Source organism: Leiobunum rupestre, chromosome 2 (assembly GCF_980474605.1).
Source record: "Leiobunum rupestre chromosome 2, qqLeiRupe1.1.hap1, whole genome shotgun sequence".
NCBI classification, from domain to species: Eukaryota; Metazoa; Arthropoda; class Arachnida; order Opiliones; family Sclerosomatidae; genus Leiobunum; species Leiobunum rupestre.
Window position 1 is genome coordinate 32,740,344 of NC_143385.1, and position 7,320 is coordinate 32,747,663.

The 7,320-nt window shown below is 38.0% G+C and overlaps 1 long non-coding RNA gene across 1 annotated transcript; it reads right to left on the reverse strand.

The window, feature by feature from the left end:
• Positions 1-3,850: 3,850 nt before the first annotated feature.
• On the reverse strand, positions 3,851-4,869 carry LOC149957366 (uncharacterized). Its single transcript, XR_016478209.1, has 4 exons — positions 4,715-4,869; positions 4,370-4,569; positions 4,142-4,279; positions 3,851-3,969 (listed from the first exon to the last, which is right to left on the reverse strand). It is a non-coding gene; the product is annotated as an uncharacterized LOC149957366 (long non-coding RNA).
• Positions 4,870-7,320: the final 2,451 nt, after the last annotated feature.

The following is a 7,320-nucleotide window of genomic DNA, read 5'->3' on the forward strand; positions in this document are numbered from 1 at the left end:
TACCGTATTATTTACTATAATATAGCATTGGATTTTATTGATCAAATAGATATTTTTTAACGGTCAAATTACTGGCAGCAAGTAATTTCACTGTGAAATTTACGGTAATTTCTTAGAATTTCTAAACTGATCTGCCATAATAATTATGATCAGATTTAATTAGCTCAATCCTACCCATAAAATGGAACCTTGCACCTCTACTTGGTAGAAGGGACTCGGGAGTAACAGGTGGAGGGTCAACCCTTCATGCTGGCGAACTAAGGCTCTGCTTCTTTCTTAAGTCAAGGTGTAAGGTATCGTGATGAGCGCTGAGTGGTACCGGGTAAGCGAAAATACGAAATCATTAACGATCCCCCCGGGGAACCAGGCGAAACGCCGTTGTAACTAGCCTTCCACCCGCGAGGAGGACTACCTTTTACTTTCCTCCATACTCGTGGGATCGATCATGGATTCTAACAAATAAAATGAAAATAGGCATGGGTCTACAGGCTTTATGGGGTGTCTGGGTCATCCTCGGATGTAAGCCCACACTCAAAAACATGGCTAAGCAATGCACACCTCAAGGCTGCAAGGAGGTTCAGTCACCCTTGGGTGATAAAGAAACCTCTTCACTTAAGAGGTTCAGGCCGGAAGACTCCAATACCTCGCCTGGGTTTTCTCAATCTGCGGCCAAAAAGGCTAAAGAGCGTCGGCCTCCTATGTTCTACAGTGACGCAGTAGGGTTGCTTAAGGTGGCCATTGTAAAAGATGACTTTCCGAACAACCTTATCACAGAGGAGGAAATTGGCACCGTACAGCGTGGGATTCTGGAGTGAGTTGTTGGGACACCTTCGGGTGAACCTCTTCCTCTAATCAAGAATTTCCACCTGGATGAAGGTGCCATTACCTACCTCTGTGGGATGCTCCAACTGAGGAGTGGTTAAGGAAGGCCTTGGACCATAATTACGGTGTTTAGGATGGCAGCAAGCTTTTAGTAATAAAAGCCAGTGAACTACTGAAACCGGTCAAGGTCGCCTTCAGGACTAAGGATGTCTGGACCAAAAATCCAGAAGTTCTTCTAAAGAGGTTGTATCTTTACAACCACCAGCTCAATACGAGCCGTTGGAAAGTAGTCACCTCTGTCTGTGACAAGAACTTCATCCACTGGATTTTTCAGATAGATGTCTGTCGCAGCTTTAAAGGAGGCAGGATTTTCTGCCTTCACAGGGGTGGATAAGGGGACTATTAAAGTCCTTAAAAACGTCGTGGCAGATGACTCTGCTACTAAAATGTCAGACTTCGATCTGGCAGGAGAACTGGGTGACATCACCTTGGGCTACTTTTCGGATATTTCCGACATTACGGTGGTGGAGAACACCTCCACCGGTGAAGAAAGATCAGCCCAACCAACAGGGGCTTCAGTTAAAGATGGAAATGGTGGCTGGTGAGCGGGGTAGGGTTAGTCCCCTTAGCCAGCAAGTAACCCTGCACCAACACAGGCAACTATGGTTGGGTATGAAGGTAACTAAGATTAATCTGCATCACTGTAAGGCAGCCTCGGCAGTCCTCTGTCGAAGGTTTGCTATGGAGGGACTAGACGTGGCCCTGATACAGGAGCCTTGGATCCATAATGGAAGAATCATAGTATCCAGCGCTGGATCTCTGAAATGCAGGTACTGTATACTATGACTACAAGTCTGCTAAACTTAGGGCACGTATTTTGATACGAAGGGGTATTCACGCTTTTCCTCTTTCATTATACCAATCTAGGGACACTGCCACCATAAACATATTCTCCTCGTCAGCTGATGGAGAAGATGAATTAACGCTGGATTCAGGTTATTGTCCTTAAGATTCCCTGTCCCCTCCATCACAGGAGGTTTCCAATCTGGTGAACCACTGTGAAAGACTGGTCAAAAAGCTTGTCTTTAGATGTGATGCATGGAACAGCAGTGACTGCAACCAACGTGGTGATGACTTAATAGAATATTTAGTTAGTACTAAAGTACATATTCTCAAGAAACATAATATATCAACTTTTGTTACAAGTAACAGGAGTGAGTTTATTGATTTAACTCTGTGCACAGAAAATGTTTTACCATCTGTGACACAATGACATGTGTCTAATGAACCGTTACTTTCGAATCATAGACAAATATGTTTTTATGTCAAACCTGCTCAGGTTATTACCGAAATTCGCAATCCTAGATCAACTAATTGGTTGCGTTTCTAAACTCCTCAGTGCTGGAGCTCGAAATGGCTGTTGGTCACATGCAACAGGCCATAGTCGACTCCTACCACCAAAACTGTCCTGCAAAATCTACCAACCAGCCAAGGTTAGTTCCTTGGTGGAATAATGACATTGGTAGACTTCGCAAAACTACTCGCAAGCTTTTTAATAAAGCTAAGAGGTTGAGTGATTGGTCATCCTATAAGCAGTCCCTCATTTCCTATCATAAAGCCATTCGGGAAGCCACACAGGCTTCCTGGTGGGATTTTGGTGAGAGTATCTCTGGTATTCCCAGTACGGCCAAATTAATTAAAATTAAGACACATGACAATACAAGACATCTGGATACTATTAAGTTGACGGATGGTTGTTACTCCAGTTCTGGAAAGGAGACTCTAAAGTCAATGACACAGATGACTCTTATGATCTTCCTCTACTAAACTAAAAAGATAAATTGGGATGTAGTAAAACAAGTTGTCACTCAATCCAAGCTTATGTGGGCTATAGAGTAATTTAAGCCCTACAAGGCTTCTGGGCCGGAAGGAATCTCGCCCATCCTATTGCAGGAGGGAATTGATAGTATCTGTCCTGTGTTGTGTAGAATCTTCAGTGCTGGGCATATGTCGGGATTTTGGAATCAATCAAAGGTTATCTTTCTTCCTAAACCCGGGAAAACTAGTTATCTCGCGGCTTAGGCATTTAGACCAATTAGTCTAACTTCATTTCTCCTAAATATCAAATAGGAGGTTCTTAGTTATGCTCAGAATGCCTATCAAAAGGGCAAATCTACTGAGCATAATTAATCGCCTTGAACGTGTAATTGAGTTCAAAGAAATAGCCTTAGCTGTTTTTCTGGACATCGAGGGGGCTTTTGATAAAGTATCTAAGGTGGTCATTCTTAAGGCTGCTAAGCGGTTCGATGTCAATGATACGTTGTGTATTTGGATCGATTCAATGTTGACTGATCGGGTCGTTACACTTTGAAAAGCTGTTTATTGTTCACTTTCCCCGTCGGTTAGACTGGACTGGCAATAAAGTTTTTGGCACTAAGGATGAAATTGTTTGGTTCACGGATGGCTCCAAGACTCACTCAGGGGTGGAAGTTGGAGTTAACTGTCAGACTAAGAAGTTTCACTTTTTGGAGATCATCGGCGTTTTTGCTAAGGTTTTTAAGAAGAAGTATCGGGGCAAGACTATTCAGATTTTCTCGGACAGTCAGGCTGCCCTTAAGGCTCTCTTAATCAGTTTAGTATCACTTCTAAGCTCGTTCTTAGCGGTTTGGATCCCCTTTCAGAACTAGGCACCCATAATAGGGTTCAACTCTATTGGTTCAAATTAGAACAAAATGGTCTTTCTTAAAAAAACATCGTAAAGACACTGGCCCAAGATATCATAATGATCAGAAAATCAACTGGAGATTAGCTGACACCACTTGACAATAGAGTGGTGAAACTAATTGGCGAAACTATGATTCGTGGTATAGCAGGTGTTGAAAATCGCATTGGTAGTACAGCAATGAAGAAACAAGTACTTTAAACTCTACTTTATTTACTTTAAATATAAAATTTGAATTGTTAAATATACATTACAATTTGAAACAATATAAATAAAGCCCCGTACCTTCTACAAGCGCTAGCAGTTTCACATGCCACCAGCGAGAACGAGTGGTTTTTTTATTGGTACGCCAAGTACGGGGCGTTTTCACATTACTACTATGAGTACTCCACCGAGCGAGGTCGGTAATGCTCCCCTTAATTTGGCTGCAAAGAGACGTGGTAAAATATTTCTATTAAGTAGAGGATATCATTCTTTAATTGAAAATTAATTAGGATTTCCATATTGATGACAAAACAACGGCAAAGATTGACAATGCAAGATATTGTCAATAAAATGGGTATATTTAGAGACGCTCAGTTTAGATGTATTACTTACTAGCAGATATAGCTCAGTTACATTTTTTAAATAGACGCAAGGGCTGAAAACCCACTTCCAAATCCGCCTAGGCCAACGGTAAAGGAAAAATCCAAAAGTGTTTTATGTATTGTTAACGTTGCTCTTTTCCTACATTCTCTGAAAAATAGATTGACATTAATTAAGATATAAGTAATAATTTGGTATACCTGTTAAAGGTGACAAAAGAAGCTATAAAAAACATCATACCTGTGCCCTCCAAACCTATTGCTGCTAGCAGTGCTGAAACATTAGACCACGTTGCTCTGTCTGTAGTAAATAATCAAGAACGATTGAATGGGTTTTAGGAAATTATTCTTAACGAAATGCGCAATTTTCTCTCTCCTTTTCCAGTCATTTGTACAATACCAATAAAATTCTGGTTACCATACTCAACTCTTTTGTTCGGGCTGAAAAGGAAATTGAAAATTTTATTTCAGTGACCTCGCCTTATGAACGAATAATAATAATAAATTAATAACCCTGAAAGATAATTATATTTACCAGCAGTATGTCTACTACTTTTAAATTAATTTAATGAATATTACTTATTACCTTTTCTCTAGCTTTCAGATGTAACACTTCCCACGACAATGAAACTTATTTCTTTATTGTTGTCAGCTGACCCATCGTCCAACGGAGCTGTCTCCATCTTCAAGCAGGTTTTTTCACTTAATATCAGTTTGGCGGTAGATTTGAATTTCATTTGGATATTTTTCAAAGGTGGTTATCACCTTCCGGTAATTTTTTACCCATAAAAGTAGTTAGGGGCTCAATAAACATTTCATTCAGTATATTAGGCAGTTTTTATCATTGGTATCAGGTCAAAAGGGAGATGTGTTCCCCATTCTCTTTAAATGATAGCTACAATAATAAATAAATACTTCTATTTTAAGAATTGAAATAATTTTTATTTATATAATGTGTACAAAAATAATTTGACTGATGTTGTGAATGATTCGACAAACACTCAACTTGACAGTTTTGTGTCGATAACAATTTTCCGTCTTTCCAAAACAAATACAGCAGATGATTTTGATGATCTATAATAAGATTATTTTATAATACAATTGCTCCCAGAGTCACATTTTAAATATATCAAAACGAAAAGATCTTTCTTTCTTCTTTTCGTTTTGATATTAAATAAAAATAATGATAAACGAATTCTTACCTGCGTAGCAAAATCTAATCTATGGGGTGTCTTCAATTCGGGCCTTGGCCATTCCCATTTGTAGCTCAATAAACGCGGTTCCAGGTAAATGTTTGATTGGTAGTGCCAAAAATCCTTTTTTTATATTCAATTAATAGTATTGGGTCACTCGCGATACATTATTTTCAGCGGGACATCTGTTTCGATATTGTTTACACCTTGTTTTATCATGTTAGCTCGAAGAAACTCCGCCGCCATTTTTTCACTATTTTCGCCTCCGAACGCGTAAACGAGAGCTCCGGAGCTCTCGTCTAGCTCTCGTTGAAAAACAAAACTTTTTGTCTCGTTAAAATGTCTCTGGAACGCGTTTTTGAAAAAGTTAATTAACAAGACACGCCCCCTTTTTCGTTAGTTAACGAGAATTTTTCGTCTCTGGAACGGGCCCTTATACGTTTAGTATGAAATCTTGTTGATAGCAAATAAAAATATAACTTTCTGCTCCAGTGCCAATTATTTCAAAAACGAAGATAAATGTACAAAATGCCAAAGATTTTTGAAACGGCGCAACATTGTTCAATATTCTTGGTGGGCGTAAATGTACTATTTGATCTGCTTCTTTCTCATGGTTTAGGGAAGATACCCCCCACCCCTCAGTCATAAATATTTTCATTTTAGGTTGTCACTGCTGATTTGAAGATTATTTGCTTATGTAGGGCCAAGTAAACGTAGATTCTAATAAGAGAACACAATGAAGATATTGTTAAGCAACATTTAAATACTGGAATTTCGAAGAAATTGTTAACACCATGTTATGTGAGGAGTACAGAATTATCTCGAAAGAAGTTCATTGGTATAAAAGAAAATTTAAAGAATTTTTAACTTAAAAATAGAGGAAATATTAATCAAGATAAAAAATTGCGGGGAATTTGTGTCCAGTAGAAAATAATATTGTACCAATTATTAAATATTGTAATATATATACTAGAAAGACTTTTGGTATACAACACAAAATACCATTTGCTTCCAGTTAATAACGGTGCATGTCTCGTGCTCCGATATTGATATAGAAGCGATGAAAAGCCCCCTAGTGTTGTGTTACGGCATCTTCTGAGAAAAACAATCTCCTCAATCTAAATATCTTTCATTAAAAAATCCATTTTAGTCATGAAGTATCTAGTTTCTTTTATTAAATTTGTGTTCAAGTTTCGGAAATTCGATAAAGAATTGAAATTCGGTAACTTTTTTATACGAAAAGTAACAATTTGAAAAACCGCGTTAGATTTTTTAGTTGACATTGATTCCTCCCTAAGAATCATTTATAAGTATATATTTATGTTTTTCAAAGTGTGTTAGATAATTGAAAGATTTACATCGATGCGATGGAAAATAATTATATATTTGACTAATACACATAAAGATGGCACGAGGCGGAAACAACCCCGACAATCCGCTTAACAAACCAAACTCTCTACACCTTTCGCTACTCCTACACGGATTATACCTCTACCTACACTGATTATTACCGTTAGTTTTCATATTCAAGGCGAAAAGCTGTTTCCATAAAATAAAACAATATACAATAAAAATTTTAAATGCTTTTCTCCGCGTATCGATTCTAAGCTTATTAGTACTTTATTGGCACGCACGTTTCGTACGTCTACTTCAAATTCCAATTATTGAGCGACTCGAGCTCGTAGTCTCTATCTTCACTAACTATTGATAGTGACGTAGAAAAAACAGTGACCTACCGTATTTTATAGAAATACAATTTTTCATATTCAAGGCGAAATAACAGCAGGAAGTTTAAAATTAAAGAAATATTCTTACCGATGACGAAGTCAAATTCTCCGATAGTTTGGCCATGAACTCCGGTGATAAAGAAACACGATATCAAGAATAATCGGACATTGGGAACCATATTTATTATACCATAGATTTTGAGTAAAAATTAAATAAATTCTTGAGCGTGTTCTAGTCGTTGTCGAGATAATCTAAACTTGCCAAAGCTAAG